Raw genomic sequence first — 9,113 nt, 5'->3', positions numbered from 1 at the left:
TAAAAATTTCCTTGGAAAGCTATCAAAAAAAAAAAAAGATAAATAAATAAATAATAATATATAATAATATAAAATATATAAATAATATAAAATAATTGCTGAAGAAAGTTTTAAAAAAATAAATCAAGTGGTCAACTTACAAAGAGGTTTTTACAATACTCCAAATCAAATTTGGTGTACATTACTGGTCAAGATAGAGAGGTAGTCAAGTTATAGAGGTTTTCTTTCAATATATATGATAGGACTAGTTCCGTTCCCGACAAAAGCGGTCAACATAGACAGGTGGTCAAGTTACAAGGGTGGTCAACTTACAAGGGTTGTCAACTTTACAGGTTTTACTGTATTAAGATTCATCGTCAACAAACATACATGGAGCAGAAACTATTGTGGACATTAAAAGAATACGAATACGTTCGAATCAATTGAACTTGAACAGTTGATTTGAAAAAATAGTTTAAGTGCTGTGAGGGAAATATTTGCAAAATTTGAGTAGTTGATATCTTAGACTTTGACACATTTTTCCCCCTTGCATCTGACGCATCAGCGCTTTTGTGAAAGTGAGAAAAAAAACGACACCGCAAGAAAAGGCATAAATTGTGTTCTGATAGACAAATTCATTAAAACGGTTTGTGCTTATTACTAAGAACAGAAATGAACAGATAAAAAAACAAAAAAATGGAACTTCAGAACTTTAGATCTTAATAGACAAACACATAATAATACACTTAGTCATTCACCATCAATAATTAAACCTAATCTTGAGACTTTGATGTTTTTTTACTCGAAAGTCTACTGTCACTTTGTGTTTCTACATATTTCCGTTTTTTCTCAGACCAGAGTTGTCAAATGAAAAGTTTTGAAAATAGTCAAAACAGTACTTAAAAATTAGCTAAAAATGGCTGACAATGTGAGAACTACGCCAACTTTCGACAATTTTAAAAGCGTCGATTGTACTTGGACATTTGAATATTTATAACGCATTCCTCATATAGCCACAAAATTTTTAAAGTGACACAAGAATGGGGTCGTTTCCAAAATTTTAAAAGTATTTTTTTCTGAAAGAGCATGCTTAAAAACATAGGATCTGACCATTTTTTAAATAATTTATTTAAGTTTAATATTTTTAAAAAATTACTTAAATCGGTGCGCTTTCATTGTTTACAATTCTGTTGTGTGACATCATAAATGATCAATGTTGCCATTCACAGAACAAAATATTTAATTCGCATCTTTACTCACGTATATTGGCCACGATATGGTTGATAGCAAGCGTAGAGCGCAATTTTAATTCGCTGCTTGATTATCATAACATGGAAACGTAGTGGAAAGATGCGTCAAATTGCATCATTCGTGATGTCATAAAGACCACGCCTTGTTTGAAAAACCAGACATTTTAAAAAATTAATTTTAAAAAAACTGTTGGGAAAAATTAAAAGTATTTTCTGGGTCCATGATTTTTTTTTTTTTTTTTTTTTTTGCTCATTCTATCCATTTCAATGTCTAAAAGTAGTACTTTTGACTGAAGGAAACCACCCCACTGCTGATTTGATATTCTTTTACTTTGCCAAGTGTGATTTATAGGGAGGAGCTAATTTGACTAAATTTGCAAATACAGTAAACTACCGATAATCCGCGGCCTTTCACACCTTCAAAGAAAAAAAGTTTTTTTTCGGCGATGATTAACTGATTGTAGATAAATGCACACATTTCAACTAAACAAGCGCAAAATCTGTTTCTAGCATTCTTATTTCTTTCTTACCCCACCCTTCCATTGACATTAACTCTTTCATGGTCGCCGAAACCTATAGTTATAACCTGATTTTTAACTCTACACTACTTACGAATTTTCAGATGTACACTTCTTACGCACGCGATCGAATGACCGAACCAGTCTTGTTCAAAAAACTCCCCTTCCCTATGTATGTTTGATATAACCTAGCTTGATCCATATTATTTACTCTGTTTGCACCAATCCATTTGCAACTTTGAGCGTTTTTTTTTTTTTTTTTTTTTTTTTTTTTTTTTTTTTTAATGCGAGTTATTGATCCTTCTAAAGTTATTGCATTACATACGTTTGTAACGTTTTTTACTTAATCGGCAGATTATCCGCAAATTTGCTTATCCGTGATTACTGCGCCACCCTATTCCTCGGATAATCGGGAGTTTACCTATTAATTGCGTTTTCACTTATGTGACTAACTTGATCGCCGCTCCATTGTTTATCATCTGTGTCCAAGTTTCTTACTTTCTTTTTTCAATTTGCTGTAGTAAATTGCTAACTTTCAGAAAACGGGATATTTCTGCATCCCGAAACAATGTGCGGGACAACGAGACAGACTGCCTCAAAACGGGAGTGTCCCGTTCAAAGCGAGAGGTATAGTAACCTTAAGTATGATGCCCAGGCAGCACACTTCGTTTAATGAACGTTTTACACTGGTTGTCAACGGTGTGACAAGCATTTTAAAACGTTCACGGAGCGTTTAAACGTTACATATGCTAACTGGGTTTGTATCAGGTTCCCGAGAAGGCCGAGAAGGACCTATAGTTTTTAATTTAAATATACGTTTAGATTTATATCCTATTTTGCAGGCTTATACTAAAAAATTTTCTTAATGCTGTCATGTTGAGTTCATAATATGGAAAAACACTTATTTTATTTATTCATTTTTTAAACAAAATAATGAGTTATTATTAGCAGCATATGAGTAGAATCGACAATTTCTCTAGAATGCAATTTATCACTTGCTAACCCGAAAACAAAACGACTTCATGCAACAACATAATAGAATCAATATGGCTACTCTCAGGTGACGGAAAACGAGGAAAAGCTTTTCAGCTAACAATGTTGAAGTACTACACTATTTTGAAATTATAGGACTTTTAGGGTTATTCTCTCCTTTGCGTCTACGTAACATTTAGAGATAAAACTCGCTGGCTTAGAATTTAACCATTTATTAATAATAGCAGCTCGTCATTATCATTCGATTTTTTTCTCAAACTTTTGCAACATGCCCTTGTTCATATACCCTTGTAATTTTACCATACTCAAGCTCTTGAAAGTTTCGACGAAAGTTTAAGAGCTTGAGTTTAGATTTTATAAAAAAAGTTTTTCGACTAACAGTCACCTGACAATACGTGGTATATAAAAATATGCATTTATTTCATTGTTTTTAAACTTTCATATGCAATATTACTGTTTTTCAAAGACATTTACAGTTATTCAGGGAAAATTTGAGCCGTTGTGGTTAATTTCCTGCCTCTTCAAATATTTTTGTACATTTGACTTTTAAAAAAGTGCTGCACCCTCCTGGCAAGGTTATGAAATGAATTTTCTACTCTTTATTTTACAAAAAAAAAAAAGTAAGCAATGTTGTACACAACTAATTGTAACATTAAATCATTTTGGAAGAGCAGAAGCTATTTTTAATTATTAACACGCTTTCATTTGCTTCACTTGTATGTATGCATCGTGTAACGGAATCTTGCAGAGCAAATTTCGCTCACTTCTTGCTATCGGATTCTTTTGAAATCTGGCATGCGACCTCAGACCCGATGAAAACGCAATATTCTGTAACTAAATTAATTATCTATTAATTATTAGTTTATTCCAGTTTAAATCAATATTTTTGCATAAATCCACTTATATGGGGACGAATTAAATATCGATAGAGACATATGTCCCCCTCCCCTCCTCGAAAGTAATTTTAGAAACGGAAAGTGGTTGCTTGAAAATCTTCACGACTTACTGTAAGTCAAATACCAACAAATCGGAATAAATACAGATCGATCATTTAGAGCTTTCTCAAGAATCTCGGCAAATAAGAACCACACAGACGAATAGGAAGGAAATCTTCTGCTTATGTAAGTGTGAAAACATAATAATAAGACGAGCTTACTCCAAAAAGCAAACATATCAAGAGACATTAGATAAGAATTCAAGTTACGATGCAGTTCTTGAACTGTTCAACATGTTTTACAAAAAGAGAAAAAGTTTCATGACGTGAAACTAATGTCACGTCCGACCTTTAAAAAAGTTCGTAAGAGAAAGTGTTGGGCGTGCCAAAAATGCGTTGTTATGGGTAAAAGGGGGGATAGTGTAATCTTTTCTGATGGGAAAAAGTTTAATTAGGATGGATTAGATGGTTTTTGCTACTTCCGGTACTATTTCCTGTGAAGTAAAAAAGAATCTCTTACCATACATTTTTGGAGGCGGTTTACTAGTGGTCTGAGGAAGTTTCACAACGGACAGAAAATATAGCAATATTTTTTGTTAAGAGCAGAATGAATTCTGAGAATAATGTTACTGCATTGAGCAACGTTTTTTTTTTAAACCAAAAACACGGTTATTTACGAGTTTAAACATTTTTTCCTAGCAGTAGGGTAATGCCTAATTACATACTTCTCGATCCTCAAAATGATTTCTATGTGCTTGTGCTCATGAAGTTACTGTAGGCTGGACAAAAGGCTCGATCTAAGTTTAATGGAAACTTAGTGAGGCATTTTGGCACCCGAAATATGAAAAAATGGTATTCAATATCGAAACAAATGAAAACTAATTTTCTACATCGAAAAAGAAAGGATAAAAATTTCCAAGGACATTCTTCACCTTCCATGACATCAAAACTGATAAAAGTGATTGAAAAAACGGGAGGGGATATTAATGGTTACTAGGTTTTTTCTGGGCAAAACGCTCGTTGTCCTTATAATTTTTTTCCAGTTTTAACAATGACATTTTTTTATTAGTCACGGTAAAGCATTTATTTTTATCATAAAAAGACACTTTGTGCTCAAATTTCACTGAAATTTAAAAAAAAAAAAATCTGTGCAATTTTCTGCTGTCTTATTACTTCTGACTACCACTGTTAGCCAATATCATTTCAATGCCAGTGACGATGAATCTTCGATTTTTCCTGGACTGGGGCAGAAACTGCCCCCATGTTCAACCAATGACAATGAAACCCATCTTCTTTCAAGTTTTGTATTGCGTTTCAACGAAAAAAAATACTGAAATAGTGTGAATTTGCCGTTCTTCAGGCATTGCCGCATAGCATAAGGGCCCTTACTTACTGCTACCGTTCTGGCACTGTTCAACGCTTAAATTAATTTATACTGTCAAGAAAATGTCAACGTCAATCAAAGCGACGAAAGCGAAAAATTGGTGCCATGTTATAACGAAAAGAACATTAGTCCCATGGGTTTCCATCAGTTTGTGTAAATTTGGATTAACGATCACTATAGTTGGGGGAACCTAACCTGGCAGTGTCGAAATGTTGTGATTAGGATTTCCATAGCCTTCACAATGCTGCCAGGTAAGGTTTGCCCCAATTATAGGTAATTAATTGCTACAGGTAATACTCCTTTTTTTTTCATTTGCTTCTGAAATTATTAGTTAAAGTTTAGGCGCCCTACCAGGTGCTATACTCTTGGCCAATTTGGTGCTTTTTAATGACACTCAAACAGTTCCAGAAATTTTTCGTACCAAAAGCGGTATTTTTCTGCATATCCCCCCCCCCCCAAAAAAAAAGCTAGTCTGTATCTACTCCTGGTACAATATGAGCAAAATTATTGCTGTCATAAATTATTGTTCCAAAAAATTTGAAACCTTTGCCAAATTTAGCTCTATCTAATTACTTCTAACGGAAACCCATCAACCATCAAAATTGTACGAATTGTTACTATAGTCTTTACAATGCTCTTTGAGATAGACTATTGCTGTTGGTGAGGGGGAGGGGTGGAGTTACACAAAAATCTACCATTTTTCGGAATCTTAACTGAATCTTTCAGTTGAGACATTCGTATAAATTATCAAAAGCCTGATCCTAAGCTGTAATTGTAAGTTTAACATTTGTTCAATGTGCACAAGTAAAGTTTCCGATGTTAATACCATTGATAAAGAATTCACCTATGTCCCGAATTCTAATTTACGATAATCCAAGATTGTAAGTTTGATGACTTCTTTTGACAGCAACATCGTACTATTATGTTTAATGCATTAAACTCGTTGTACTTCCATATTGTTGTTGCTGAAAAAATTAATTTCTACGCGTGTTTCGTATTTCTATTACTGAAGTCTCGAGTTTCTTACTGGAGCTTGTGACATTATTATTTAGTGTGAAAATCTTTCGGGTCTTTGAAGTGAGAGGAATTGTTCGATTTTAACAATTATGTCGATACATGGCTTTTCAGATGCAATATTTATGAGACAAACTAAGTTGCTAAAGTAAAGTAGACATTCACATTTGAGTTTTGATGTCTTGAATTTCAATTATGTTTTTCGCAATCACAAATTATGATAGGACCATACTCGTTGGATTTCTTGTTTCCACAAATGGAATAGAATGGGAATGGCAAAAAAATTTGCGCCCATCATAGAATGACTGGTGATTTTCAAGAATAGGTAATACGAGGCATATCCATTAAAAAAGAAATGGTGATTAGGATGTGGTAATAAAGGTGAAGATTCTATGACCAATATCTACTTATCATAATGATTTTTTACGATCGCATACTGTTATGTATTAAATTTTCTGATCAATGTTAATGATGGGAATTAGTAATCTGGAAATTTTGTATTCAACTGTAGTTTTGCGGTTTAAGTTCATCGATATAGGTGTTTTTAACACGAAAAACGTTATTTTACACAAAAAATAAAACTTTTTAAAGTAACGTCTGCTTTGAGTTAAGCCCCGGGAAAAAAATGAATAAAATCAAACCGCTGACGATTTGTAACTTTGACGACGAAAATTTCGCTCTCTAAATAAATATTAAAAACAACCGTTGTCATGGAAATCTGAAAAATCAGAGCAACATCAACCTTGGGCAAATGAAGATAATAAGCAATTCGTGATTGCTCAAAAAAGAAAAAAAAATATTGTTTCTATACAAACAGTGAGTTACCAACATCCAAGAGAAAATAACTCATAAAAGCAAAAGTTCATCAAGTGCCACATTATGCAATTTTGTGAGTAATATTTTCGATTCCAATGACCTCTTCAGCAGAAGAAAAGTACATGCGTAGAGCTAGGTAGAGAAATAAAACTTTCGGGACATGATTTCAAAGAAATTTCAGGAAAACACCGAAAACTTTCAGGATAAAATCTATAGACCCCTTAAATATTTTTTATCAATACAATAAAGATTGAAATCACTAAACAAATTTCAGGATGCTTATGTATTTAATTCAGTTTTTTTGGAGCTATCATTTTTTCTTTCAATTATTTCTTTTACATTTTTGTTATTAGGACTAGATTCGGATATTGCCAACTGTGCAGCTTTTTACTTATGTATTTATTTTTGTTTGCTAATTCTCAGCCTAAATGTTATCTCTATTTATTTTATTTATTTATTTTTTAATTGCAAAAGAAAATAGCATTTTAAGTATTAGAAATTTTGAACAGAAACAAAGTAAGAAAAATAACTCATAATGAGGAAATTAATTCTTGTAGAACTATGAAATATTGGGAAAATGCCAGAAAAAAACCAAATGTTTTTTGGTAAAACGTATGGTGCCATGTCCACTAGTCCTGATAACTTTGATTCCTTAATATTTAAAACTTCAATTTTGTGAGTGTACTGGGAAAAAATGGTTTGATTTCAACCAAATCTATTGTTTGCCGTTCAACTATTGTAGATCTTTAAAAACTTATGGAAAATATTGTAATAATCTAGATTTTAAAACCAAAACATATTAGTAATAGAACTCATTTCTGGCGAAACAAACCTTCAATTTTTTTAAAATTATTTTCCAATGCATTGTCGTTTATTTCTGCAATTCTTCTCATACTGAAAAGTCTAAAAATAAATGCTGTATAAATTAAAATATTTACTTAAATAAGAATAAAATTAAATTAAAAAAAAAAAACAATTCAAAGTAACATAGATTTATATAACTTCCGATTTTGAAATTAACTGAAACATTTAACAGGATAAAAAAAAAAATCAAATCTCAAGCACCGCATGGGATTTCCGACGAAAACACGTGTTCGCTGTTTGCAGGATCCCAAACCAGTCATAGACATTTCCTCATACGACCGATTAACGGTCCGACTGCTATGTACTTGATCTTAAAAAACCAAAAGGTATGGTGGTTCGAATCCTTGCAGACATTACTTGGAATAATAGAAGCTGAAGTCGTAGCTGTTACAAGTCATTAGTCCCCCCTCCCCCCCACTGGCTCTATGAAATCATTCTCACTCAAAAATTCTCCAGGCAGGCAGTTGTTTTCTCTATTATGGTCAAGCGGATGAAGTTCGTAAATAACTGAAACAGAGTGGAGGGGTGAGACCATGATGCTGCAGTATTGCCCAAATAAAAAACTTTTGTTTGGACAGATGATTATTAAAACAGAAAAATCATTAATTTCTTCAAATGCATTTTTTACATCTTTCTTTCTTTTTTTTTTTTTTTTTTTTTTGTCAATATTATACTATTGTCAATGAGAACTTTATGTCAGAGGATAAAAATGATGCAAAAAAAAAAAAAAAAAAAAAAAAAAAAACATTTAAAAATAATAAAAAAAATTTAGTCGTCTTTAAAGCTTGTCTTTTAAATGCCTTCTAGAGTCGTCAATATTGCTGCAAACCCAAATATTATCGACATTAAATGAATTCGAACGATTTGACTGCCTCTGATAAATGGAAGGCACTTTTATTAGAAATTCGAAGAAAAAAAAATAATGCACCAAAGTTAAGTTCTCTCACGCTTGAACTTTTAAAAAATATTTATTTTTCTTTGTTTTTAGAAACGATGTCAGAATTCTAAATCTGTAACCGAATGTTTATGTCTTTTAAAACTTGTTTTACTTCTTATTTGACAAATGATGCATTTTAAGCATACATGCAATAAGTTTTGAATACTTTCGTTTTGTTTCGAAAACAAAGAAAATTCAAGCATCTTTTCGGAAAACTTGAAATTATATAAACAAATCTTTAAAAAAAACATTTTAATTTGTATGTTACCATAATACACGCACAGCAATGTCAATAAACTTGATGAACTCATGTTTTACAAAAGGCAGGACAGAGAAAGGCAGTTGGAAGTTATTGTTTTAATCTATTCGAATCTAAAGCTAATCTGAAAATGAGGAAAAATTACTTCTTCAGTTGGGATGTAGG

Source organism: Uloborus diversus, chromosome 4 (assembly GCF_026930045.1).
Source record: "Uloborus diversus isolate 005 chromosome 4, Udiv.v.3.1, whole genome shotgun sequence".
NCBI classification, from domain to species: Eukaryota; Metazoa; Arthropoda; class Arachnida; order Araneae; family Uloboridae; genus Uloborus; species Uloborus diversus.
This window is presented reverse-complemented; position numbering follows the sequence as displayed.